The sequence below is a fragment of the Anser brachyrhynchus genome (assembly GCF_964034855.1).
Source record: "Anser brachyrhynchus genome assembly, chromosome: 3".
Lineage (NCBI taxonomy): Eukaryota > Metazoa > Chordata > Aves > Anseriformes > Anatidae > Anser > Anser brachyrhynchus.
Genome location: NC_137696.1, coordinates 108,074,673 through 108,101,442, shown reverse-complemented (window position 1 = coordinate 108,101,442; position 26,770 = coordinate 108,074,673). Strand labels below are relative to the sequence as shown.

The window sequence follows — 26,770 nt, the reverse complement described above, 5'->3', positions numbered from 1 at the left end:
CTAGCAGAAAATTGCTTCTTCTTCTGTTATCTCTATTGGACAGGGTAGGATGGAGGGGGTGCAGGAAAACTACACTTTTCAGGATTAAAACTACCTCTACCCTAGCACATAAAGGAGGAGTAAACCCTGAGGCAAAAGCGGTATGGGAAATTATCTTTTCCTACACCCACCAGAAAAGATTTACCTTGTCCATATTGCCTCCTTGGAGTAGTATCCTTATTTCAGGTCTGTTTATGACCTAGGAAAATGTCATCTGCTATGAGTCAAAAGCCTGCCGGTGACCATGCTAATAAAAAAGCAGCGTGTAAAATTGTAGGCATCAGTGAGGTTCAAACCATGCTTTCCCTGCCCCTATGTAGTTTATTAATATGGATAGACCCTCAATAGCAATGTGAGGACTTGACTCTAAATCAGCTGTCTTTTCTGATGTCTTTCAGATGTGCAGAGTCTGACCTCAAATGCAGCTGCTGAACTTTGGTGCCTGATTAGGACACACTTACTGCAGGGGCAGTAACTTAATCTGTAGGCAGAGGTTATCACCTGCGAGAGAATTGCTTATGCAGCCAGGAAGAAGTCAGAACTGGTGAGACAGGATGCCAACCTCGAGACTGAAATGATAAATTAAAAGAAATGGGAAGGAGGCAGTGGATGGTGGATATATGATCTGACAAAGATCATAACACTATAAATTATGTCAGATAAAGATATTGCTTGTTAGTTCAGTTTAGGATAATATACAAGGAAGTCTGTTCTGAATAAGAAGACACCATTTAGTCCTAGCATGATTTATGTGGTTAATGCTGTCATTCTGTCCTTTGAGCAATTTATATTAGGTTTCCAAAACTCTTTGGATTATCAGTTTTAAAACTTATTGTTAAGTATTGAGGAAAGGATTACTAAGGGGGGATTTAAATGCATTTGAAATTTAGATTTGGAAAGGGCTTAAAGAAATCTTCTGAATCACAGTTAAAAAGATGAAACTCTACCAATTTTCTGGGACTAAATTGTTATTTCTTTTCATTTCTTAACATTTATTTTTAATCCATAAAGACAAAATGTTTGTGAAAGATTTTTTTAATGTTCTGAGAAGTGTTGCAACAAAACATTTCAAATTTCACAGTAGCACTTTAGCTAAAATGATAACATTTATTGAGATAGTAAATATAATTGCACCCTTTCAATCTCTTTGGTCTACAACTGTAATGTTTAGGAAAAATACTGTATAACCAAAAGTGAGACCACTTTGGACAGTGACCAGACAGGAGAATTATCACCCTAGTGCTTAGGGGAGAAAGAGCATTAAGAAAGCCACTCTTGATCTGTGTAAAAATCAATCAGGTCACAGATTTCAGTTACACACTTAAAGGAGCATGGAGGGTGAGGAACAACATGGCATCCTGACAGCAAGACCATTAGCTTCTCCTTCATTTTTATCAGAGGTGTTCAAAATAAGAGCACACCCCACTTCAACATGGGTAGGAAAGAAGTCCTTGAGCTTTCACAGAGGTGAGAGCAAGTTCCTGTGCAGGGGTAAATCAACATATTTTCCTGATGATCTCTGTAATTTGAACTCCTGGTCTTAGAAGTAGGAGAGGAATTTGTGCCCTGTAAAAATCGAGGAGACAAGGATGTCACTTACCCCTGAGGCAAACACCTCGACACCAACCTGCAGGATACAGAGAGCCTGGAAACACTGCTTTCTGCACAAGGGAGATGACTTAGCAGAAAAGTTGTAAATCTCTGCATTATGATAAAGTAGCTGATAAAGTCAGCATACAGATATACATACACAGTATACATATACAGAGCATACTTTATAACTTATCTGGTCTTGATGATATAACTAGTTTTCTGTGGCTCTGTGGAGTCAGTGATCAGGTCCCTCCATCCTATTGAGGAAATTAGTCCAGTAAGGATTGCTATGAAAGGTGAGGACACTCTTTCCTTATGGAAGGCCAAAGAACAGGGTTTGCTATGGGAACTACCAAACAGGAATACTTAAAATTAGACCTGTAAACCTACATTAAGAAAACAAATATGAGCTGCATGATTTTCAGAGATGATATGTACTGCAAGTCTTTCTGAGGGAAGAGCTCTGACAACAGATAATTAATCACAGAATCATAGAAAGGTTAGGACTGGAAAAGACCTATGAAGATCATCTAGTCCAACCCCCTGCCATGGGCAGGAATATCTTTCAGGTAGCCCAAAGCCTCATCCAACCTGACTTTGAACACTTCCAATGATGGGGCATTCACAACTTCTCTGGGCAGCCTGTTCTGGCGTTCTAATACCCTCATCATGAAAGATTCCTTCCTTGTATCCAATCTAATTCTACCCTTTTCAGTTTTAAATCCTTGCCCTGTAGGCCCTGGTAATCTTTCCCAGTGCTCCATGTTTTTCATAAAACTTCAAAGAGGGATGCAGAAATGACAACATGCACTTTCTGTAATTCTGTTTTCCTTACAGAGAGGTTTCCCATTGGGCACCTGAGTTTCTGGAGTCATACTGATAGGCTTTCTTTAAATGCCACCAGCTCAACCAGTGGTAGCTGGCACCAGACATGTTATGGAAGGAATAGCTGCCAACACAGTTTAATTGGCCCAAGAGAATCTCCCCAGGGTGATCCTAGGTGTGAAAACCCCAGTGTTTTTCTCTATCAGCCCCAAAGAGATAACAGAGTTTATTTTAGCTGCTGTGGTTGTAACATCACAGCTAGTTCTTTGTTTCATATTTTGCTTCAGTATAAGTAAACAGCCACAAACCACTGTAAACCAACACCATACACACTAATCTAGAAAATATTAATTTAATGTTACGTATGGGGAACTTCATCAGAAAAGAATGGCAGCTTAATTTTATAAAACCATTCTGCATATGTCACTTTCAATAAAATATATGGCTTGACTTATTATGAACATAGATTTCCCTTCTCCCTGTCAAAAATCAGGAAAGGTATTAATCCCTTAGCATTAGCCTTGTGTCAGTACATTTCTCTTCAATCTGAACTTTCAAAGTGCAAATTTATGAAGCATTGTGATAACTCCTGAGATACAGATGTATGTCTGTATGCACACATAGATACAAAGAAACGCATGTGTCCATTTATGTGAATGTGTTTTGTCTGTGCACAAGTATATCACATCTCCAATCCATACAACAGCACTGAGCAGAAGAATTAATTCAGTAAGCTCATTTGAATGTTACAGTTTTTCCCTTACATAGGGATGTTGCAGTTTTCTATGGTTAAACAAAAAGTGATTCGTTTTGGAAAATGGTCATCAAAATTAATGTTTCTTGAGATGTTAGTTGGAGGTGCTGAATACTAGGACTAATTACATTAATTTAGATTTTTTTTTGACAGTTCAGAAGGCCCAATTTAAATTATGATGATTTTCACAAACAATAGTTTGTTATCTATTTTTTTCTTTTTAAGATTGGAAAACTCTTTAATAACAATATTTGTTATGAATCTTCTGGCATCAGTTAAGCAACATCTAAAAAAAGAGAGTGGGAAAAAAAAAATGTCTTGAAGACTTGTCTTTGAACAACTCCATACCCTCTGATGTATGGTCTTGGAGCAGGCAGATTAGTCTGGTCAGAAGGGTCACCGCTGACATCCCACTTTCAATACTATGAACCTAGACTGATTTTCACTGTACTACACGGGCTTGCTATCCAGCTCAGCTCTACTACCCGGAATGATATCAAGTCTTACTCCACAGACTATCCATTTGAAATCAGTGACATTGTGGAATATGATATTCGCTCTCTATAGGTACCTTAAAGGAGGCTGTAGAGAGGTGGGGGTTAGTCTATTCTCCCACGTGCCTGGTGACAGGACGAGGGGGAATGGGCTAAAGTTGCGCCAGGGGAGGTTTAGGTTGGATGCTAGGAAGAACTTCTTTACTGAAAGGGTTGTTAGGCATTGGAATGGGCTGCCCAGGGAGGTGGTTGAGTCGCCATCCCTGGAGGTCTTTAAAAGACGTTTAGATGTAGCCCTTAGTGATATGGTTTAGTGGAGGACTTGTTAGTGTTAGGATAGAGGTTGGACTAGATGATCTTGGAGGTCTCTTCCAACCTAGACGATTCTGTGATTCTGTGATTCTGTGATTCTGTGATATAATCTACTGTCTGTAGAGAGGTTACAATCTTAAGCCTGGGAAAAAAAATCTCATTTTGAAAAACGCTACATGCATCCACAGACACCTAAATTCACGTCCTGTACCCACACACAGATATGTTGAAGGGAACATAAATGGAAATGTGACTTTTTTTGCCTTTGGGCACACAGAATTACTCCCCAGGGATGGAATATATGGAAAAGAACAGTTCTTCCATGTCCACTGTATAATCCATTTGCATTTTGGGGGGGACTTACAAATTCTTAAAATTAAAAAAAAATCCTTTGACAATCAGCCCCACAGACCTACTGTCCATGCATTTAAAACAACTTCCTTCCTGTTTGTTTCAAGCCTGCTTCCCCTTAGCACCATATGATGGTCCATCAAGTAACTTGATGTTAAAAAGACTGAGCCTGTTATCCATCAATCACCACACGCATCAGAGTTAAGTTACTTTGTAGAAAAGAAAAATAGAATTTAAGCAGTGTCTGCTTGTGGTTTTGTTGTTGTTTGTTTGTTTTTATGGGAGGCGGTCACACCTTGGTTCAAAAATACTCTATCCCTGTGTTGGTACTAAGCCCCTAGAATAGTACCAGAAAGCAGTGTTTCTTCTGTCAACAGGGATCTAGCAGATTACCTAAATTAAATGTGCAGCTTCTTCAAGGTTTGCCAGACTTTCAAGAAATAGCCCCATCATTGAAGAAAAGATGCTGAACAGAATGAAACCCCTGTTCATTGGACAAAAAAAAAAAAAAAAAAAAAAAGGATTTAAGAGATTTAAGACAAGGATATACTACTTGATCACCTCATGTCAGCCTACAAGGTAACAAGACAGTTCCTCCATGGCATTCTCAGTGCCTCTGCAGTGACTTTTACAACCCTAAAGTAATATTCATACGACAGGATTGTGTTTAAAGATGTCATCCCAACAACTCTTAAGTTATAGCCTACTGATTACTATAAATGGTCTTGTCACCAAACAGGAATCATTTGCAAATCTGAATGCTGCAGCTACCACACTGTGTAACAAAGAGCACTGTTGGCTGGCTGTGCTGTTCCCTGAGCCTATGGCCTCTGTGTCAGTCTGTTGAGCAAATCATTGGAAAAGATTTATTTCCATTACATTTATAGTTTATTAGTCAAATGCCTGGCCATTTCTTGGCTTGGTAAGTGTATTTTAAAAAGTAAAGATGCTTATCAGAAAGACATTTTCTTCCCTTTTTTCTTTTTTTTTTCTTCTTTTCATATTTTTAAGTTAAATATATATTTTTCTATCAGAGATGAAGTCATATGGGTGTCTCAGTTCTTCTTTCTGGATGTCTCAGGCTCATTTCAAATGGCAGAGCATGATGCTATGCAGTCATTCTATCCCTGAGTGTGTGAGTGCTGCCTAAGTTCTGAATAAGACCCCAGGAACACGCAGCATGAAGTCACATGCTGGACTTACGTGTAGCCATTGCTTGTGCACACCACACACAGTTTTGATGATTTCTTAACCCACGCCTGGAAGAACACTGTGTTAGATAACAGATGATCACAAAACTAAAGAGCAATGGTATCTGCAGTACTACGTTTCTGCCACAATCACATGAAAGACTGAAGTCTTTATCAGTAATACTTACATTTGCCACTTTAAATGAAAGATATTATACAGTCTTAACATAGATATGAGCAACATCATAAGAAAAGTTAGAATGCAACCAAAAATGCATGAACGATAACTGGAACTACCTCTTATATACATATATATGTATATATACTAATAATAACGCAGCAAAGGGCAAATAAATAAATAAATAAATAAATAATTTAGAGAGGATTGCCAATGGCTTTACAATTTAACAAAACAGAAGAGAAAGAAAACTACTTTTCTACTATAAAACTACTGTATTATTTATAAATATAAATCAGAAAACTGGATTTATAGGAAATCAGTAAAGGAACCAAAATGCCCCTTGGAAAAATCTATAGTCAACAGAGATAAGAGCAAGAGAATGAAGGAGGCTTTTCAGAAACAAAAGAATCCAAACAGTGTCTTTGGTTCATTGTTAAACCAGGTAGAGTTCTCATTAATAATGAATGGAAAGTCCTTAGAAAGACTTTTGAAAGTCTTGTGCCTCTTGGAAAAGCTTGTTATTTGAATGGTGATTTTTATTTCAGTCATCAGTAAAGAAATGTGGAACAGCATTAAAAAATAATAATAATAATGTGTGGGATCAGCAGGTCTGGAAAACTTGTTTAAAACGACTCTTAAAAAATGTCAAAGAAAGGAGCTACTTGGACAATTACCATTCATTTCCACTACATCTTAGGACACCAGGAAATCTCCAAAACATCTGCAGAAGAAAAAGTTGGCCACTATTTAAACAGCATAATCTAAATAATTACAGGGTTATCAGACTGGCATAAGCAGGCAAAAATAATCTAATGAATGATATGGGACTTGATTAATAAATAATTAAAGATATGGAAGGCAATTAATGCCAGGCAACAAGAGCCTCAAAAAGCAACTCTTGTCAAACTAATTTTCCATTTTTTTGTAAAAGATTATAAGTTTAGTTTAGAAATGCACCAGTACTGATATTTCTGCCAGCGTCAGGCTTGGTAATACAGGACATTCTAATTAAACTATTGGAATATAAACTGGACATGGCACACCAAAGAAAGGATTAAGTTTTTACTTAAGTGTTTTACTAAGTTTTTTGTTTTTACTAAGGTTTTATTATTTTTTTACTTAGGTTCTGTTACATTTTGAGATTTACCACCTCCTCAGTATATATATGGTTTTAGATACAAGTTTACACTTAAGAAATTTTACAAATGATCCAAACTAAAACACAAAATTACTGTTGATAAAAGGTGACATAGCATGAAAATAAATAATGCTAAGGAGAGAACCTTGATTTTGTTTAAGCAGTAGTAAGCAGTTCAGGCATTACATTGGACTGAAATAATGTAGGAGGTAACCCCAGGAAGAAATTACTTAGATTAGATCTAATTCCAGGAGTGTTTCTTGAATTCCCAGGTGCAGGTGCCACATCCTGCCATCCCATAAGCATGCTGTATAGATATGCACCGGCTGTATCCCACATTCCTGTCTCCATGTAGGTGAAATCTAAGCACATGATCTCGTTATCCAAGAAGCAGGATCCAGAATGTCTCCTGGTGTTCTCTTGCAGGTTAGCAAGAGATACAGCCTTTGAAAAGGAATTGCAGATGGTAGAGACAATTGCAATGATAGGGTCAAAAAGGTGAGTCTTGGGTGTATAATTATGGAAGGTGAAGCAGCAACATGGAGGTCAGATTGCATCTGCATTTGGCAACAGTGCAGCCTCTGCAGGAATGTTAACTTGTTTCATATGAGCACATTTCAGGGATATTATGGATTGCAAAATTCTCATAGGAAGGCTTTGAGAACACACAAAAAATGGAATTTTTTTACTGTAAATGCCAAAAGATGATCAATTTGACTTAAAGAACTGAAGGATAACACATTATTTGATCATATTCTATGTATCATATTACATTTCTTTTGCCGAGTAGAAGTTTAAAAAGAAGTGTTCCGAATTTATAAAACCAATTTATAATTAGATTAACAGGCAGATGTTGAAGTTAGACTTGTTTGGCTAGTTTTTGAAAGATAGTCCTCTGACAGAAGGGAAATTAATTCAGGGATTCTTTATTACAAATGATAGTGGCCATGTAAAGTAATCTGTACTGAAACAGATTTAAACTGGTTTTGAAACAAACGTTTGCTAAAAAAGCCCCTCCCTTCACCTGCATACCATACCACATATTGAAAAATGGTCTTCTTTTTTTAAAATATTACATTTCCTTTACATGTCCCCCATGATCCTCATATATGGTACATTTCATACAAACTGGCATTAATAAGATTACTCAAATTACTTGAATTCATCACAATGTTTGAGAGGAAAGGTTTTGTTTGTCTGTATGTTTGTTTTTTAAAGGAAAAGTACTAGACAGATTCTGTCCTCAATTATATCTAGTCATCCTTCTTAATATGTAAGCAAGTATAAAGGTGATCAGAATCTGCCTCAACGGGCATAATTTATGAGCTTATGAACTAGTTACAAGTAATTTTGCATATATTATAACCTAACAATGCACCTATACAAAATAATTTGTGTATGTAGACATCAGCACTAGATCTGTGCTTTCAGATAATAAATCCTTTCAATGTCATTTTCTGAAAATTCTTGAAGATGCAGACAAAGCAATCTACATTCATATCTATATATCAGCTTCATCGATATTACTATTTTTTTCTGTCTACTTAACAAGAACTAAATTAAATAATATTTTTCCATAAGAATATTTAGAATATGGATAGCTCTCATACAATATGTATTGTATAATTAAATCATATTCTACAGAAAAGCAAATGTGTTAAGACTTTTAATGTGAGAATGATAGACAAGATGGTCATTTGCATGATACTTTCTCTGCAGACTTTTAAGATTGTGTTATTCTTAGATCAATTTTATAGAAGAAAAAGATTATGGATAGAATGCTCACATAGTGAAATCACCAAATTATCTGGGGAAGCAGGAAAAGCAAAAGGCTTTTTCAAAACCAGGGAAGAAAATATTGTTCTAAATGTCATGCCAAAAAAAATAGATTTAGCATTTTCAGTATATTCCCACAAAAAATACTAACACCAGGAGCAAAATACATAAACTTAAATAAAATGTGGTGTCATGGGAATCAAAAAAAAAAAAAAAAAAGAGATTCAAACTCACTTTCACAGAGAAGACGAAACAATCCTTGTACTCTACCTACTGGACGAGCAATTTCCAGTTACACATCCATCTACAGTATGGCTGTGCTTTACAACTCCAGCTTTTAGGCACCTAGAAAGGTTGCTGCTATTTAATATATTCATATTAAATATATATATTAAATAAATATTAATAATAACAACAACACATAAATAATAATATATTATTATATATAATATATGTTAAATAAATATATATATTAATATATTCATATTAAATAGCAGCAACAGGAGAGGCCATTTTTGAGTATATGTGTATTCCTATGTCTTTAATTATAAGATCCAAGGAAACAGCCATGTCTTGCTGTGAAGTATTCCACTTCTGCCAGACAAGGGTTAAAATACATCCTTAGCTAAAAAGTCCATAAAGAGAAGTCCATACTCCTGGCACTATCCCTGCACACACCTCATCCCCATACACAAAAAGGCACTGTTAGGTAAATCCTGCATTAACTATACAGCAATTTCCTTAAAATGAAAATGAAAAAGCACTTAAGGATGAAACCATTTGAACTAGCACCTTTAGGTCAGACAAGGTCTGTGCCTCAATTACCCATCAATATTGTGTGTCATAACAACCCTTCTAAAGCAGTCAAAAATTCAGTGCAAAAGAACACAGTGAGACCATTTATGTTATTAGGAGGCAGATTTTTGGATACGGTAGTGATTCTCTCTGTACATCATTGAGCAATGCTTACAGTTAGATGAACTGCATTAACTTTCAACAAACAGTGTATAAGGGTAATCAATTGTGCATAACACTGTGCAGTGACACTTTTGTGATCTGAACGTCCCTATCAATGAAAAAAAGTTGGATGCAGGAACAAAATAACCTGAAATGCACTTCTGAATCTTGCTAAATATCATATATTAATATCCATTAATTGTTTTTCAAATGAAGACTTACAATGGTGCTTATTTATTTGCTTTAAAGCAAGTCTCTGAGACAGGAATATCCTACGGGAAGTCAGGGTAAGAGGAACAGGAAAGAACAAGAGCTTGGACTAAAACAATCTTTTGAGCAAAGCTGTTTTCATGGGTGAATTTTCTACTCTCATCTATCTGACAGCTTCCAAATTTTTGCCATAATCAGTGGAGAAAAAAAAAAAAATCCAACTCAATTAGAGCACATTTTCCTAAGGAAGCTGAACATGAGGAGGAAAAAACAGTCTAAACATGCTGCCACTGCAATTGTTGTATATAAAATACTTAATCACAACAACAATATTTAAAATATCTAATTACAAATGGAAGAGATTGCCTAATTCTTTATGTTTATACAAGCATTTGGAAGTGAAGCAAAAATAACCGATGGGGAAAAGTATTCTTGTTTGTTTGTTTTAATGTGGACATTTTTTCCCATAATACCTATCTCCTCTGTACTTATCATGAAAGCTATAAATAAAAAATCATTCAGCTTTTCAAAGTTTTCCATATGTTTTCCCACATGTAGGGAAAAAGGCCACGGTACTTGAAGTTCAATATTTTATTCTAAAATTGAAATATTTTCAGCAAATTAGTCAACACAGCCTTATTTACAGAGAGTCCAGGCAATGCCACATCCTAATACAATTACTGAGAAACACTGCTGCTATCCATACCTGGGAGAAAATCTTGCTTCTGAGCTCTTATGCTAGAACTGCCTTGTGTCCATATTCACTGTGTCTTTCTGTTGACTTTACAATAGATCTTCAGAACTGACTAATTTGCAAGCTTGAAGCAATCAAGAAAACAGTGGCCTAGAGTGAAAAGAAAAACAAAACAAACTGACAGAAGAGTCCAAAGCAATGAATTGTATGATCAAAGCATATATAGGAATCATTGTTCACCACTAAAAATTCAGTCACTTTCCTACTGCGCTGGGGAAAGTGTACAATAACATTACAAACCATTCTTGGAGGGAAAAAAAAATGCATCATCATGTACAGATGCACTTACAGAGTGTGAGGAAAGACAAGAACTTTAAAAACAACATAAAAGTAGTAATACCAAGGAACTATTGTCTAAAGGAATAGAAGTGTCATGGAATCTGCTGATAGCAAGATAGTAACTTTTATTTTTCTACCAGCTCTAGAGCACAGCTCAGATATATAATGCTCTGACAAGTTACTCTAAATATAAGAAACAGTCTTACTCTGAAGCATGGAAGTGTATAGAGAAGCTCTGGAACAGGAGAAGAACTAAATTGCATTTTATTCTCATCTTTCCCATGTACATTAGGCAACCACTAAATGTAATCAAATACACCATGTTATATCTTCAAGTTGCACAACGAAACCACATGCCTATCCAACAGTCATGGTCCCTTGAGCTCCAAAGGATTTATTTGAGCCCATATTCCCTCCCACATAATCCTGCCCTTTGTTTTGTCTACCTCAGTTTAAATACGGATCTGGATTTTTTGCTACTATAGCAAAACATCACCAGACATATGTTACGAGCCTACTTCCACGGAAAACAATATGCCAACTCCTCTGACAGAAAATACTGTGACATTTGAAGGGACATACCTCAAGGCACATGACCTGAGGTTTGTCATAGAATCACTGTGCTGTCAACAAAGCAAGCCACTTAGAAGTGTGCCAAACTAGAGGTAGTAGAGAACAGACAGTGACGTTCCCAGTTAATAGGCTATTCGGATTTGCCACTGGCAGGCACAGAAACGGAGGTATGCTATTGATGGAAATACTTTTACAAAACAATGAAAGGAATAAGGAAAGGCAGGTCACTGCCTTTTATTAGATAATGCTTTATATTAGAAAAATGTATCACTGGGAATATAGGATAATCCCTGTTAAAATTCTTAATTTTGTAACTGTTGAGCTTTGTCCACTTACTCCATTTACTCAAGGATGAAAGGAGTATGATCAAGTTAAAACAGTAGCATTTTACACTCCCTTCATGTTGACGTAAATACCTTTGTAGTGGGAACTCACGTGTGTGGCATTCGATAGAATAACACACGCGAGAACAAACTAAACAGCAGGAGTTCATCCACCCACAGAAGAAAGGCTGGGAGCATGCCTGATATGAGTGGAAGGGAAAAAGTCACAAGTAGAACAAAAGGGTAGGCATGTGGACCCAGACAAGTCTCTCTGATGGTGGAAAGCCCCTTCAAAGAGCTCTAAATGTCCTGCAGTCACTGCTGCTCTCCAAGACCTGCCTACATCAGAGAAAGTAGTTTTATGCTTCCTTTTTGTACAGTACTGACTAACACCTAATGTGCTTTGTAGAAGGCAGTTTTGCTTTTCTTTTTTTTAAAAGATCTTTTCCTGTATTTTATGATGCTTTTCACATTAGTGGAATGAAGTGCTTTTGTCATTTATTACATCTTGTACAGCAACGGTCAATAATCTCTTTAATGAATAATTTTGAAAAATGTGCTGTTAAAAAAGTAAGCCACTGGCCTTTAGTCACAGCTCAGCAACATCTGATCAGGCCAGATAGCAGCGCCTGAATGGCTGTCAGATTGCAGATATCTGAGATTTCCAAGCTAAACTGTGATCAGCATGCAGCTCCATTAATCTACTCCTTTCCATTCTTTTCATATGTCACATAATAGTGGCAATGAACCAGGAAGTGCATATTTGTAGACTGCACAATAGACCTAAACAATTTATCATTTTCTGTTTAATTAAAGAACAACAATAAAAAGAAAATTATCCATAACAGTCCAGAGTCTGCTGAAGGATTCAAGATTAGCATACAGCTAGGTACTGCGAGGCCCGCAGTGACCTGCACAGATGAGCACCAGGAGAATAAAGCAACCCTGGTACAAGACAGTGAAAATTCTGTGAGTGATGCTGGTGCAAATCTGAGTTATGACAGTGATATTAAGCAAGTATAGGTTATGGTTTGAGTACTGATAGTCAAAGACAAAAAGGAAATAGCTAAAGGAAAAAAAAAAAGAAGAAAAGAAAAAAAAAGCATTTTTAGAGCAGTATTTCCTCTGTACAAACAAAGCACTCACGTGCACACAGACAGCATTCTGTGGAACAAATTAACCATTCAAAAGAAAAAAAGTCCTACCAGATAATTAGCAGCTAGTTTAATTGCGGGCACTAACCTGCTCTTTCTGGCAACACCCTCCAGTCATGTTTTTAATTGGGCTTGACTGTGTCTCATAAGCACAGCCAGGAGTGAGGTGTGGAGCACAGTGAGACACTCTCCAGGAGCATTGTGCCAGTGCCCACATGCCACACATTGGCATGGGATTGTCTCAAATGGCCAGCAAAGCTCTAAACTGCATTTCTTTCTGAACGCCATAAAAGGATAAGAACTTTATTCATAGCTTGCACCAAGTAATGAGACTACAAACTCATGCTGCATGTGAATGCACAGCACGGCAGGCATGCTTGAAAGGAAAGAAGCCCCAGGAAGTCTAACTTCTACTTGAACTATATTTACCTTTTAAAAAGCCTTCTTTCTATTAAGCTAGAAAATGCAGAGGAAGCGATGGAACAAGCTGAGGAAGCAAGGCAAGAGTGCATTACTTCCCCAGGCATCCCTCAGCTTGCAGCCTACCCCTAGCACTCAGGGGCAGTGACGTGCTTCTTCACAGAGAGCCAGGGAAGTCCAGGCAGGCAGCTTCTCAGAGGGAAGTTTGCTGTTTTTATTGTTATTGTTGTTTCGTTTCACTCTCAATATTTGTTCCTAATTCTGCAAAGGAGTGTTTTTTTAACATTTAAGAGTTGTTTCCTACGAGTGCCAGAATTGCTTCATGTCACAGTGTCCTTATCTGTAAAATGGGATTGAAATGACAAAATGAGTTTCAAAGTCAAAATTATTCAGTGAATGTCTACAATAAACCAAACAGGGAGCCTACCATAGACATTCTTTGTCCTTGTCTCCATATAATGTAGAAATAACCATTTTTCAAGCATATAAACTTGCAGCTTGTCCTGCTGCAAGTAAGAATTACTAGTTTCTCCAACTTTAATTATTGATTTACTTTTTCATCATGTTTTGACTGAAATCTCATTAACTATATCTGTAGCCTATCGTTCAGAAGTGTTCCTAGTTTTCCCGTATTACTTTTCTGCAACCCTTCAATAATTTTGCAGACTGGATTCACCTCACCTAAGAACAGCTTTCGGGAAGTTATTTGTCTGTTGTAAGTTCATAGTCTAGACTTATCTATAGGCAATGAAGTGAGACAGCTACATCCAAATAAGTGACTTGTTTACATGTGTGGGATACCTACCTTTGAATGGAAGAATCGCCCTTCAAAGATGTTTTGCTCTCTCCAGTGACTATAGAAGTGTAAATATCAAATTTAGATGATGTGCCTTGCTTGAGGCAGTTGAAATTAGTCTGTGATCCAACTCTCCAGTGTGACCAATTTCTAAATTAAAGATCATTTGAATGCTGTTCTCCTTTGGGATTTGTATCTGTGGTCATCAGGTGATCATCTGAGTTTATAGCTCAAGCACATTCACAGAATGAAAAGCTGTTCAGAAGATTTCCACCTGTGTGAAACACTATGGAAGCATGATTTACTTTAGCACATAGACTTTTGCTTCCCAAACTTTTACACAGACAAGAGACTGGTAGTGAGAGTAGTAGGGGCAAATACATGTTCATCCTCAGAATCTTCCTCCTCTGGAAGTCTTTTCTGCAGAATGGTAAAACTGCAATGTGAAATAGTATTGTTTTGGTATTACCAGATTTCCCAAATATCTCTCCACTTAAAAATAAAATAAAATAAAAATCCAGTAAAAATATATCAATACACTGTATTTTTAATATAAACTCCTGTTATTAGCATAATATTCCTTTATTATAATGATAATACTAATTTTATATTTTCAAAGAATGGAAACACTTTAAGCTTTTCTTCTCTGTTCTGTGGATTACTGTCTTCCTATAAAGATAGGAAATGGAAAGCTGTGTGCTTTATATACATGAAAAAAAAAAGTTTTAGCAAAGCATAAATATGCAAATAAATTGGTATTCAATAGTATTCAATGGTATAGTCGATACAGTGCCTTCAGTGCCCTTTCCTAGTTTCTAAACTCCAGGAACATTCTGCAAGCTGAAGCAATATCTTTCTCCAGCATGCTGGTGTTTGTATTACATAAACAGTACTTGGCTGCTTTCTTCCATAGGAGCATCTGCTCAGCTGACAGTCCCCAGTGTACCAGCTTTGTTTTGTCCAAGGCACCAGTGATGAGTAATGGATCTGGCTAATCCTGATAATGTATGATGTAATTGTCAGAGGGGTTTAATTATCAGAACATTACATGTGGGATTATTTTGCAGTACAATTTTTACTTCACTTACAGACAGTTCTAAATTTGCAAGGCCTATGATACGTTTTAGCTACCCAATCAGCCACCATATTAACACATCTTCCCTACCATGTTTAGAAGTACAGAGTGCAGAAGCTCAGCTTGTTACACACAAAAGTAAATGATCTATATCTTTCTATAAAACTATCATCAGAGCACTTCTCGGACTAACATAAATCCAACTTTCCTACCAGAAGTTAATAAAAATGTTTGCAAGATGAAAATAAAAATGTTTACCTCAAGATCAACTCCCCTTGTCCTTATGGGGGGTTTCAACTTGCCAGACGTCAACTGGGATCACCACACGGCTGACACAAGCAAGTCCAGGAGTTTCATAAAGCACCTACATGATAACTTCTTAGTGCAGGTGCTAAGAGAGCCAACTAAGAAAGGTGCCCTCCTAGATCTGTTGCTGGAGAACAGAGAGGGTCTTGTGGGAGACGTGGCAATTGGAGGCCATCTCGGTCATAGTGACCATGAAGTGGTTGAGTTTAGAATTTATAGAAGGAAAACCGTCACCAAAACTTCAATCCTGGATATGGGGAAAGCAGACTTCAGGCTGCTCAGGGAACTAGTCAGCAAGGTCCCCTGGGAAACTGCTTTTGAAGGCATTGGCGTCCATCAGTGCTGGTCAGTCTTCAAGCACTGCCTCCTAAAAGCACAAGATCAGGCTATTCCAAAAGATCAGAATTCAGGCTAGTGGGGCAGAAGGCCGGCCTGGCTGACCAGGGATCTTCTACTGGAGCTTAGGCGAAAAAAGAAAGTGTACGGCTGCTGGAAGGAGGGTCAGGCAACGAGGAAGGAATACAGGGATGCTGTTCGTGTTTGTAGGGAGAAAATTTGTGGGGCTAAAGCCCAACTAGAGTTGAAGCTGGCCATGTCTGTGGGAGACAATAAAAAAGGGTTTTTTTAGATATGTGAACAGAAAAAGGAGAACCAAAGAAAACATAGGTCCGCTACTTGATGGGGAAGGTCTCCTCATAAACAATGACATAGGCAAAGAAGAGACGTTTAATGCCTTCTTCGCCTCTGTCTTCAACACTGATGATGGGCTTCGGGACCCAGGGTACCCTGAGCTGGAGGACCATGACGGTGGGAATGACAAACTCCCAACCGACCCTGAACGTGTGCGGGATTTGCTGCTCCACCTGGATCCATACAAGTCCATGGGTCCGGATGGGATTCATCCCAGGGTGCTTAAAGGGCTGGCTGATGTCATCGCAGGACCTCTCTCAATTATTTTTCAAAGACCTTGGGAATCTGGAGAGGTCCCATTGGACTGGAAGCTGGCAAATGTGCTAATTTTCAAGAAGGGTAAGAAAGAAGACCCTAGCAATTACAGGCCTGTCAGTCTCACATCAGTGCCTGGTAAAATGCTGGAGAGGATGATCCTTGAAGTTATTGAAGCGCACCTGGGGGACAATGCAGTCATTGGTCCTAGCCAACATGGGTTCATGAGGGGTAGGTCCTGCCTAAAAAATTTGATTTCTTTTTATGATAAGATCACCCATCTAGTCGATCAAGGGAAACCAGCTGATGTGATGAACTTCAGCAAAGTTTTTGACATGGTTTCCCATAGGATCCTACTGGACAAAATGTCCAGCATACAACTTAACAAAAACATCATACGATGGGTGAGCAATTGGCTGACGGGCAGGGCTCAAAGGGTTGTGGTGAATGGGGCCACACCTGGCTGGTGGATGGTCACTAGTGGGGTCCCTCAGGGCTCCATTTTAGGGCAAGTCCTCTGCAATGTGTTTATAAATGATTTGGATGTAGGACTAGAAGGTGTTTTGAGCAAATTTGCCAACGACACCAAACTTGGAGTTGTGGACTCGAATGAGGGTGGAAAGGCCTTGCAGAGAGATCTGGACAGATTGGAGAGCTGGGTGATCACCAACCACATGAAGTTTAACAAAAGCAAGTGCCGGGTCCTGCACCTGGGACGGGGCAACCCTGGCTTTACATACAGACTGGGCAACGAGACGCTGGAGAGCAGCCCCGCAGAGAGGGATCTGGGGGTTGTGGTTGACAGCAAGTTGAATATGAGCCAGCAGTGTGCCCTGGCAGCCAGGAGGGCCAACCATATCCTGGGATGCATCAAGCACGGCATTGCTAGTTAGTCGAGGGAAGCGATTGTCCCGCTCTACTCTGTGCTGGTGCGGCCTCACCTCGAGTACTGCGTGCAGTTCTGGGCACCACAGTACAAAAAGGACATTAAACTGTTGGAGAGTGTCCAAAGGAGGACAACAAAGATGGTGAAGGGCCTAGAGGGGAAGGCATATGAGGAGCGGCTGAGGTCACTGGGCCTGTTCAGCCTGGAGAAGAGGAGGCTGAGGGGGGACCTCATCGCAGTCTACAACTTCCTCGCGAGGGGGAGTGGAGAGGCAGGTGACCTATTCTCTGTTATCACCAGTGACAGGACCCACGGGAACAGTGTTAAGCTGAGGCAGGGGAAGTTTAGGCTAGACATCAGGAAGAGGTTCTTCACCAAGAGGGTGGTTGCACACACGAACAGGCTCCCCAGTGAAGTAGTCCCTGCACCAAGCCTGTCTGAATTTATGAAGAGATTGGACTGTGCACTTAGTCACATGGTCTAAACTTTTGGGCAGACCTGTGCGGTGCCAGGAGTTGGACTTGATGATCCTTATGGGTCCCTTCTAACTCGGGATATTCTATGATTCTATGATTTCAAAATCACTACGCAATCAGGCAGTAAAATTTCTTTTTTTTTCCTTTTTTTTTTCTTCTGTAAAGTGAAAGTGATGATTATCCAGTGCTAGTCTTGCACCAGTGCTTTTAAAGTCTGACTCTTGAACACCATTTCTCTTTGTCATATGAGAACATCAGACTGAAAAAGTGGGATTGTTCTCTGCCTGCATTAAAACAACACAGAAAAGCTGTTTTGCAAGCTATTGTGGGATGTGGTGATGACTGTCATCCACTAGAGACAGAGGCAAAGGAAACATCAAGTCTTCAGTGAATATGCTCACACAGAGAGCAATGGGGTGCTAGGTAGAAAGATTTTTCAGTAGGGAAAATGGCATTACTGAGCACCCTGGGGACTGATGGATGACTGGAACCACTAGAAAAGGGAAAAAAAAAAAAAAAAAAAAAGGAAAAGGTAATAAAGCAGTTAAAAGAAGTTTCTAGTATCCTTTTTAGTCATCTGTCTCCAGCCAGCCTGAAAAATAAAATAAAATAAAATAATAAAATAAAATAAAATAAAATAATAAAATAAAATAAAATAAAATAAAATAATAAAATAAAATAAAATTATAAAATAAAATAAAATAAAATAAAATGAAATGAAATAAAATAAATAAAATATATAAAATAAATCAGCTGCCTTAGAACTGCAAAGTGAATAGTCTCCAAGTTCTTGCTGTCAAGAAATGCAGCTTTTTGTCAGCTCCAACTGTGACAGAGCAACTACACATTAGCCCTCAGCAACCCTCTCCACTTCAATAGGCCGGAGCATGGGAGGTAGAAGTATAAATGTGACTAACAGCTGGAGATGCAGACCTGGATATCTAGCTCCTTCAATACCAGCCCCAGCTTTGCCACTGACTCTTTGTATCAGAGCAAATGAAAAACTGTATTTCATATTCTAAAAAGACATTTATATATATAAATAAAAGCTCCCCTGGTTTTTTTTTGGTCATCTGAGGAACCCAGAAATCACTGGTGCTGGACCAAGGACTGTGAATATTCTTCAAGATTTGTATACCTATCTAAAATATACACAGTCTTTGGCCCTTTACACAAAAAAAAAGATCAATTCCTATTGACAAAGTTCCTATCCTGACATGTCAACAACTATCAGATCTTGTATATATAGTCAGGTCACTTCTGATGACTGGTTAAACTTGTGCAACATAAGAGTAATTTTTCAGAGATTACCCTACACCCATACTCTGTCCTTTTGCTTGAACAGAGATTGCCATCAATAAATGGATCTGCCAAAGAAAAGACAATAGTATTTTTATTTTTCTGACTATCTTATGCCAGTGAAACTTCAACCATCTCACTGGCATGTATCTCAATATGTCACACCTGCAACAACTTTACATGAAGATGAGGCTTATCTTGCAAAGATAGGAGACAATAGAATAAGAAGGATAACATAGTATTTCCTTTGTTGTTGTTGTTGTTGTTGTGATTTTGTTGTTTATCAGGATAAAGACCACAGGTGAAATGTTGTTACCTCTGTTGTTACTAAACGGGCTCCCTCTGACTTACAGTTGGAACTCCACTGCATGTAGTATATAGAGCTATATCTGAAGATTATATATATTCTCCTGAAGATCATCACACTGATGAGGAACATCCATTTCTCAATAATGGGCCACCTTTTTATTTTCCTTGTTGTCTGAATATCCACTTAATTTTCCTCTAAAATAAGCTACACCAATTGAATATGAATATGAATTCTCTCTTTTTGTGGTTTTACCCTGGCAGGCAGCTCAGCATAACACAGCTACTCTCCCAAGCTGGGGTGGGGGAGAGAATTCAAAAGGTGAAAGTGAAACTCATGGGTTGAGGTAGTCAGTTTATTAGGTAAAGCAAAAGTCATGCGCACAAGCAAAGCAAACCAAGGAATTCACTCTCTGCTCCCATTGGTAGGTAGGTGTCAGCCACTCCCAAGAAAGCAGGGCTCATCGCGTGAAATGATTTCTTGGGAAGACAAAGGTCATCATCCTGAATGTCCGCCCATTTCCTTTCCCCCCAGCTGTTATTGCTGAGCATGACACCACATGATGTCATGCTCATCCCTTTGGCCAGCCTGGGCCAGTTGTCCTGGTTGTGTCCCCTCCCAGCTCCTTGTGCACCCCCAGCCCCCTCACTGGCAGGGCAGCACGAGAAGCTCTGTGTGAGCACTGCTCTGCAACAACTAAACCATCGGTGTGGTATCACCACTATCGTAATCAAAAATCCAAAATGCAGCATCATACGAGCCTCTACAAAGACAAATCTATCCTAGCCAAAACCAGGACATCACCACAAGGAATTTAAAAAAAAAAAAAAAAGTTTTTAAAATAGAAAGTGATATTGGAGGTTTTGAGCAGAAATATTTTTCCTAATGTGAGTAAAAATACAATTAATTAGTGAGTTTTCTCTTGTTCATAGCAGCAAACAAAGCTGAATTTCTTCCAAATATCACGGCAATAGTCTGAGGCAACAGTTGCATTTGTCATGGTCTAAGGAAGAAATATAATCTGCTCACCTCCAATCTGTAATGATGAAGACCTTTGATGCAATGGTCTAGTTCACTCACCTTTGTGAAACAATGGTTTTAAACTCTCACCAACAGTTCCTCCTTCAATCATCCTCAGTTTTGTTTATGGAGCTCCTTGATTAAAACATTACATGACACAAGTTTTCCTGTCAGTATCCTGAGTATGCATATAAATCAGTTTGATTCTTTGGCATAGACTTATAGATCAAGTCACCCTAAGGCTATGGGTATGGTGTTTTTAATTGTTTTTTAAAGGTATAATTTCACCGTCTTTAATACTAATGTGAATTTCAACTCAGGTCTATAGCATGACCATGGAACTGGAAGTGACTTCTGATAGGACTGAATGCAGGCTGAATACATTTGTGGGCTCTCGTGTTATATAGTGCTTTCATAAACCAGTCAACTTTAGTTAAGGTAATAGTTACGCTTTTCCTTCTATGTAAGGAAACAAGGTGTTCCTGGACATCGCTATTGTATTAGTTAGGGAATTTCTTCTCACAATCAAGTATATTTAAGTTCTGATTAATTTATACCCCTTTTTCCTGTGCGAGCAGTATCCCTGACCTTTAATAATTTTTCTCCCTGGTTGGTGTTTAGCTTACCATATCAGAGTTTGGGAGCATATCTTGTGGGTATCTATACATAAATAGAGGCAGGGGTGCATACAGAGACATCGGTCAATCAGTCATACCAAACAACCTGCATGCCTCCCTCAGCATCCTCTTCTGCCTAAGGGTCAAACCCAGAATGTGTCTAAGCCTTCTTTCACATTTTCTCAATATCATGTTTAAACCACACCACAGTATTTTTAATCAGCTGCTCATAAAGTCAAAATCTCACTTACAAGAGATTAATTTATCCCATTGGAGTATTGCCCACACAAGGAGAGAGACTTTTTCATAGATTCATCCTGAGAGATAATGTGTGTCCTCAGAGGACACAATTAGCTTAGCTTAGGAGGACACAATCATGCATATTCTTTGTAACATCTTTAGTAGCTTATACCAGCTCTTCTTTGGCCCTGTCTCCTCAGAAGTGTATGTCTAAGATTCCATCATTTTTATCTCTGCAAAAAATTTCCTCTACAAAATTGTATTACAAAATGGAAAATCAAGTCTTGAAGATAAAACTGTAGAAGAGAGTGCCAGGATTAGAGATAATCAAATCCCACAGAACATTCCAGTCAAATACACTTTTCTTCTCTGCCTTAAATTCTCCTTACTCTCATCCTAGCAATAGAAGAAGACAGAAGAGAAATAAGTTTAAAGGCTTTTCCTCTTCCTAAGCTTTTACTGCAAGCTTTTAAAGAAACTTTATAACTTTCAATTGACAGCAGAGTTCTCTTTATTTGCTGTGCCCAATGGAATGTAAAAAAAGAACTACTGTATAAAATCCTGGTAGTTTCTTAAGTCAGATTATGTCCCGTAAATAAATAAATAAATAAATAAATAAAAATCTTAAGAAGACAGAAAAGGCTGATGCTCCAAGACCACATAAAAATCAGACATCATCATCAGGCATTTTCATCAATACTCTATATTTGCAGAGTTGTATTAAATAAGAGATGTATATGCATCCCTGTTGTGGTTTAACCCGGCTGGCAGCTAAACACCACACAGCCGTTCGCTCACCCTCCCCCCTCCCTCTCTGGGATGGGGGAGAGAAACGGGAAAGTGAAGCTTGTGAGTTGAGATAAAGACAGTTTATTAAGACAGGAAAATAATAATAACAATAATAATAATAACAATAATAATAGTATTAATAATAATAATGTGTACGAAACAAGTGATGCACAATGCAATTGCTCACCACCTGTTGACCGATGCCCAGCCTATCCCCGAGCAGCCGGCCCCCCACCCTGGCCAGCCACCCCTATATATTTTTTAGCATGACGTCAGATGGTATGGAATACCCCTTTGGCCAGTTTGGGTCAGCTGTCCTGGGTCTGTCCCCTACCAGCTCCTGCTGCACCCCTAGCCTGCTCACTGGCAGGACAGAGCGAGAAGCCGAAAAGTCCTTGGCTTGGTGTAAGCACTGCTCTGCAGCAATTAAAACATCAGCATGTTATCAGCGCTCTTCTCATCCTCATCCAAAACATAGCACCCTACCAGCTACTAGGAGGAAAATTAACTCTGTCCTAACTGAAACCAGGACAATCCCTAATTCAGAGGTACCTGTGTCTACACATTAGTTGTGCCTATGAAACATTGTCATGCAAAGTGGGTGACCATGACAAGTAAGGCTCTTTTCTGAGTGTACAGCATGCACTAGGACACCCCTGGACATCTCACAGGACTCTGAGAGTACATAGCCATAATAATGTGAACACATAAGGGTGAGCAAATACCAGGGCAGCTTGCTGTCTGCTTTGTGTCTGCCACTCAAAAAAAAGTTTGGATCAAATGATTCTTGAAGTTACTCTAACTACAACAATAAATCTAATGAAAATTTAATGGAGAGAGATGTGGGAAACACACTCATCCTAACTCTCACTTGATGTATAATGTTGCACCCTGCTATTCACTTTATATAATACAATTTAAAATTATGTGATGCATTCAAACATGACATTTCATTTTGGGATCAGAAATTTATATGGTCAAAATCTCAAACTAAAGCATACGTAAACACTAAAACCAATATCTACTATCATATTACTGGATTTCATCTCAAGCACCACAAACAAGGTGACAAACCTATTTCACTGTGTTCAACTAATACAGGAGTGTGAATCTTGTTTTAAAGAGTTGATGTATTCTCCAGAGCTCCTACAGCACAGAAGCTTTTAGTAAGGAGACACAAATTCATTCAGGCTACAATGATCAGAAAATGTGTAACAACACTTACTACAGCTCTGACACCCAGTAAGGGGTAGGGTTTTCCCACTCAGGCACACACCCCTACTAGCAGAGCCATGATGTTGCTGCAGTTTGGTTCAGTAACTGTATGAGCTTCTCTGGTCTGCAGGAGAAGACATAGTCACGCTGCTAAAGCTGCTTAGATATCACCCATCTATTCAGCTCTACTTTGGCCTTACGCATAAAATGTCACCCATTTGCAGACACAAACATGCTAGTTGTCAAACAAAATTTAATGGTGATGTCCTTGTGACAGAACTTACTGGAGCAGAGTCTCTAGTGGGAGACCCTTAGGAAGTATTTCCCAATAAAGAATTACTTCAGCAGGTCCAGAAGCTCCAAAATCCTGGAGTAGATGATGTAATCATTTCGCTAGGACATCAAAACAAGATACCTTTTACCTTCTCTCTCTCTCTCTCTCTCTCTCTCTTTAAAAAACAAAACAAAACAAAACAAAAAAAAAAAAAAACAAAAAAACTTCACTGAGTGATAGAGTGAGCATGTGTCTCAAAAGGTTTAATTATGGAAGGGAATTGGAAGCTGTGAAATTGTAATTGATTTTATTAATGCTTGGTAGTATTTAACAGCAGCATAAGTCTACATATATTCCTCTTTTTCAATCAATTATTGTTGCAGATTGTAAATCTATCAGTTATTGATCTTTACATTCTTATCCTAGAGACTTTTCTAGAAGTAATTGGAACTTCAAACAGACCAGTAGCAAGAAATAAACATAGTAAGTATACTGATGCTATTAGCCTGTCTAATTGTAAGTTTCTGAACTACACTGCTTTTTAATGGATTAAGTTTTAACCAAGCTGTCTGGAAAAACATTAAAGATTTAGCTGATTAGACACTAAGGAACAATGTACTTTCATTTTTATTTTAATTCTGCTAGTATAGTAGTATTCTTTACTGCTGCTATGTGTTGCCTCTTCCTATTATAAAACTTTGAATTTATTATAAGAACCATAGAATTTAATTAACGTAATTCTAGCAATGCTACAATATAACAATAAATAATGAATAAAAAAGCCTGTACAGATAAAAGTACCCTCAAGTCAAAGTAATGCACAAAAAGTAAAGAAATTTAAAAACACAATATACAGTTAAAGTAGAATTACAACCAAAATATTGCCATCTAAGTGTAAAAAATGGGAATGATTGTCTCTATATATCCCATCATGCTCAAAGAATTGCCAGATGATCAATAATTGCAAAGAAAGTGAGTAACTTTCTCCTTAATTGTGCTATGGATTTAAATCACTGAGGCCAGAAGGTTTGCAAGCTTTGAATTGGGTTCAGTATTTATACAGATAATGAGAATGTTCATGATTCTACCATAGAGAGTCAAAAGATTTTCAGGTGAGATACAAACCCAAGGGCTTCAGAGCAAAAATCAACCTAAAAGCAGGTGGGCTAGAAAACCTCACTGAGCTAGGAAATGGTAGTATTTTACTATTCGGTAGAAAAACATTCTCCCTAGTACAGTTTGAACTAATGCAAGCACTAAGCACCATAATTCTAACCACAAATATGCTATTTGTGTAATATGTAATTTTAGAAGCACTGTGTACATGCAGATTCACACACATATAGAAAACTTTTTACACCACCTCTCTTTAGAAGTACTAATTTCATTATGCTTATTGCAACAACTTCCAAATGAATAAGATACTGTAAACACAGCGAAGTTCCTCTGAAGGAATGGAATAGTAATGAAGTAAGACTCTCTTTTCATCTGTTTAGTCTCTACAGAACTAATGAAGACAGCAGTAGAAAAGCTATTCAGTTTCATCTACCATTAAAAGGGTAATATCTTACTATTTTATATCTTTGTTAGGCAACTCTGAATAATTAAAAAAAAAAAAAACTAAAAAACTATTCTTACACCACTGAACCACACTTGTAGGGAAGCCAAGTATTTGTTTCTATCAGTGGAATTTCCATGTTTCAGTTATCAGTACATGAAAAATAGGAAGATAACTAACTGATTCTAGCAGCTAGTCTTATCATATGGAAGCCAAGTATTTCTTTCCATGGGATGCCTGGTATTTGTGGCACAGCCAGCCTCCATTAAGTAACACCAAGACTACATGAGCCTTGACAGGTAGGTCTCACTTAAATCCCACTCTGATTTCTGAAAACTCTGTGATGCAATCCCATGTTCTTTGATCTCAGAACCCCAGGATGTCCTCTCAGCCACTATCTAGAATTATTATTTAGGAATAAGGCAATGGAGCTGAGCGACCTGAAGCACACTTTCACTAACAACAGCATCCTTAGAAACACACATAAATTTATATAAATTTATATTATTTTCTTTTTCTTGACTTATGCCCATTGTGTAACAATCTCTTTACTCACCACAGAAATACAGACACCTGTGATATGAAACAGTCATCCCTTTGGACTTTTAGTTTTCCCTCCATATTTTTAAATGCAAGTGCACAGGTTAATAATATGAAGAGCTTTACTTCGCTTTCTGCAAGTTTTTGACCCACACGAGAAATGTCATTTTTGATAGTGGCAGTGATTTTGTCATTTTTTCTTGGGGGATAGAGAGAGAAGGAGGGTTGGTGTTTGATTGTTCTTGTTTTGGAGCGGGGTTGGGTTGTTTGTGTGTGTGTGTGTTTGGTAGGGGGGTTGTAGGTATGAATCTGAAGGACCCTGACAGTAGAATATCTGCTTTTCTTGCTCCTATTAGCTTGTAAAGTTGCAAAACAATATCCTATAGAATTTCTTGTTATCTGCTAGCATTATTTATTTGAATTTAAATTAAATTTAAATTTAAATTGCAATTTAAAGTATTTTATGTGTGTATTTACTACAATTGCTATAATTAACTCTTTTAAATTACAGTGATTACAATGACATAAATTCAGCACATGTACACATAGCTCAAGGAGCAATATTACATTAATACGTGACACAAGTGTCTCAATGGCTGATATTTAAAAGTTTAAGGCAATTCACAAAATTTAAATAATAGGAAAGTGAGATACCTTTACAGATATTGCAAAATATCTTCTAAAGCAGAAGGAAAGCTATGAATAATTTTGAAATTCTGTCTTGCATCAAAAATCTATTGGTTTTCAGTACGTTTTTGATTCGAGACATAAGATGACAAGTATTTTGAGGAAAATCATAGTTGGCCCTGAAAATGAAGACATGAATCTTGTGTTCAGTTTTGCTAAATTTTTATTCATTAAAGCTATGTATATGAAGTTTTTATAAGCTGATGAATCCGCAGACTTTTTTTACCAGTTATTTCTAGTAAACAATATTGCAGCCCATTGCAGCCATTTCATCTTATTCACACTTTCTCAAAGTCTTATCGTTGGTAATACTGATTCACTGTAATGTACTAAAATAATTTTTTTTTTAAATTGAAATAATTTTTGCTAAGGAAATGCCATATAAACATATTTGCTGGAAAAGGATTTTTTGTTGTT

The 26,770-nt window shown here is 37.8% G+C and overlaps 1 long non-coding RNA gene across 1 annotated transcript in view; it reads right to left on the bottom strand.

The window, feature by feature from the left end:
- LOC308193281 overlaps positions 1-22,296 on the bottom strand; it is a 53,513-nt gene extending 31,217 nt beyond the window's left edge. Inside the window, exons 1-2 of the long non-coding RNA XR_013949511.1 lie at positions 20,494-22,296; positions 10,527-10,664 (exon numbers count right to left, since the gene is read on the bottom strand). This is a non-coding gene — a long non-coding RNA (uncharacterized lncRNA). The remainder of the gene's footprint in view (positions 1-10,526; positions 10,665-20,493) is intronic.
- Positions 22,297-26,770: the final 4,474 nt, after the last annotated feature.